The sequence below is a fragment of the Ornithorhynchus anatinus genome, chromosome 1 (assembly GCF_004115215.2).
Source record: "Ornithorhynchus anatinus isolate Pmale09 chromosome 1, mOrnAna1.pri.v4, whole genome shotgun sequence".
Classification (NCBI taxonomy): domain Eukaryota; kingdom Metazoa; phylum Chordata; class Mammalia; order Monotremata; family Ornithorhynchidae; genus Ornithorhynchus; species Ornithorhynchus anatinus.
In genome coordinates, this window is record NC_041728.1 from 156,743,254 (window position 1) to 156,745,871 (window position 2,618).

Below are 2,618 nucleotides of genomic sequence, written 5' to 3' on the forward strand. Positions count from 1 at the left end.
ACTGACAAATATTATTATTATTGTTATTATTATTATTATTATATGCCAGTCACTGTACCAAGTGCTGGGATAGGTATAAGTTAATTGGGTTGGACACAGTCCCAGTCCCACAAAGCGCTCACAGTTTTAATCTCCATTTTACAGATGAGGTGATTGAGGTACAGAGAAATTAAGTGATTTGCCCAAGGTCACACAGCAGATTTATGGCAGAGCCAGGATTAGAATCCAGGTCCTCTTGACTTCCAGGGCCATGCTATATCCTTGAGACCATGCTGCTTCTCAAGGAAAAGGATCATATCTTAGTTTTCTTCAGTAGGTCTCGTGAATGTCTTGTACAGCTTTATTCATATAGGAGTTGTTCAATTAATACAGATGCTGCTGATAATGCAAACCATAGATATTATTCCCACCCTGATCTCACAGCCAGACTTGGTTCAAGTAGGTGACAGTCTGTTGTAGTGTGTATTTTCATACAGAACATATAAAATCATATTTTACTTTATAAACTGTTATCTGATGAGTGAAGAGAGCAGGATTAAGGATGTCAACCTCACTGTGACCAAATGGCATTTCTGGACATCTCTCTCCTTGCCCATCTCTGCAGGCTGTTGCCCTGTAGCTTGCTTTTCTGAAAATGAAAGCAACTGGGGAATGGGCTGGGCTGGTGAAAGAAGGGTAGTGGGAGAATCTCCCTTCTTCTTCCCAGAGTGACAATCCATAGTCAAACAGGACATCCCAACGAGTAAACACATATGTTGCCCTCAGGCAATTTTCAACTCTATTTCACCTAAATAGCTAAAGATCACTCAATCAATGGTATTTATTGAATGTTGGCTGTGTGCAAAGAACTGTACTAAGCCCTCAAGAGTTGACAGACATGATTCCTACCCACAAGGAACTTACAGCCTAGTCAGGGAGGCAAACCTTAAAATGAATTACAAATAGGGGAAATGAGAGATTATAGGGATATAAACCTAAATGCTGTGGGGCTTAAGGCTCCATCATGGGGAAGTTCCCCCTTATCCTTGATCTGTTTCTGTCCCACTCTCTCCTCCTCCTTGCCATCAATGAAACCTGGCTCGCACCCGATGAGACGGTCTCCCCTGCTGCTCTCTCCAGCAGAGCCTTCTTCTTCCCCCACTTCCCCAGACTCACTGGGAGAAGGTGTTGGCTTCTGTCTCATGCCCCCAGATCCATCCTTTCCTCTCCATCCAAACCACTACTACGTGAGCATAATCACTCATCTTATCCCAACTGGATTACTGCATCAGCCTCCTTTCTGATCTCCCATCTTCCTGTCTCTCCCCGCTTCAGTCTATACTTCACTCTGCTGCCTGGATTATCTTTCTACAGATATTTTCTGGGCTTGTCACTTCCCTCCTCAAAAATCTTCAGTGGCTGCCTATCAACCTCCATATCAAACAAAAATTCCTCACAATTGGCTTAAAAGCTCTCCATCACCTTGCCCCTTCTACATCCTAGCCCACATACTCCGCTCCTCTGGTGCTAACCTTCTCACTGTGCCTCATTCTTGCCTGTCCTGCCCATCAATTCATGGCCCACGTCCTATCTCTGGCCTGGTATGCCCTCCCTAATCAAATATGTCAAACAATCACACTTCCCCCCTTCAAAGCCCTACTGAAATTTCACCTTCTCCCAGAGACCTTCCCAAACTAAGCCCCCCTTTTCCTCAGCTTCCCATCCCCTCTGCATCACCCAGACTCTCTCCCTTTGCTCTACCCTGCTCTCCCCACCCAACAGCACTTAAGTATTTATGTCTTGTCTTATCTTAGGTCATCGAGTCGTTTCCAACACATAGCCACACGATGGACACATCTCTCCCAGAGCACCCCGCTCTCCATCTGCAATTGTTCTGGTAGCGTATCCATAGAGTTTTCTTGGTGAAAATATGGAAGTGGTTTGCCATTACCTCCTTCCACACAGTAAACTTGAGTGTCCACCCTCAACTCTCTCCCGTGCCACTGCTGCCCAGCACAGGTGAGTTTTGACTTGTAGCAGATTGCCTTCCACTTGCTAGCCACTGGCAAAGCTAGGAATGGAATGGGTATGCCTCTGCTTGACTCTCCCTCCCACAGCTGAGACTGGTAGAGTACTGGAAACTCTCCAGGTGTGACCCTGAGAAGGGTGTGTATATATGTACATATCTATAATTCTCTTTATTTATATTGATGCCTGTTCACTTGTTTTCATGTATATATATATCTATAATTCTATTTATTTATATTGACACCTGCTTACTTGTTTTGATGTCTGTCTCCTCCTTTCTACTGTAAACCCAATGTGGGCAGGGATTGTCTCTCTTTATTGATGAATTGTACTTTCCAAGTGCTTAGTACAATGCTCTGCACACAGTAAGCATTCAATAAATGCAATTGAATGAATGAATGAATGAATGAGTGAGTGAATATCAAGTGCTAAAAGCGTAAGGATGCTAGTACAGATCTGCAGAGAGGAAGGCAGATAGGGGAAATGAAGGCTTTGTCAGAAAAGACCTCTTGGGGGAGATGAGATTTTAGAAGAGCTCTGATGGCCAGAAGAGTGATGGTCTGTCCTATAAGAAGGAGGAGAGAGTTCCAGGCCAGAGTCGAAGACGTGAG

At 44.4% G+C, this 2,618-nt stretch overlaps 1 non-coding gene across 1 annotated transcript; it reads right to left on the reverse strand.

Moving 5' to 3' along the window:
- Nucleotides 1-2,008: 2,008 nt before the first annotated feature.
- Nucleotides 2,009-2,146, reverse strand: LOC114817174. Its single transcript, XR_003765011.1, has one exon. It is a non-coding gene; the product is annotated as a small nucleolar RNA SNORA7 (small nucleolar RNA).
- Nucleotides 2,147-2,618: the final 472 nt, after the last annotated feature.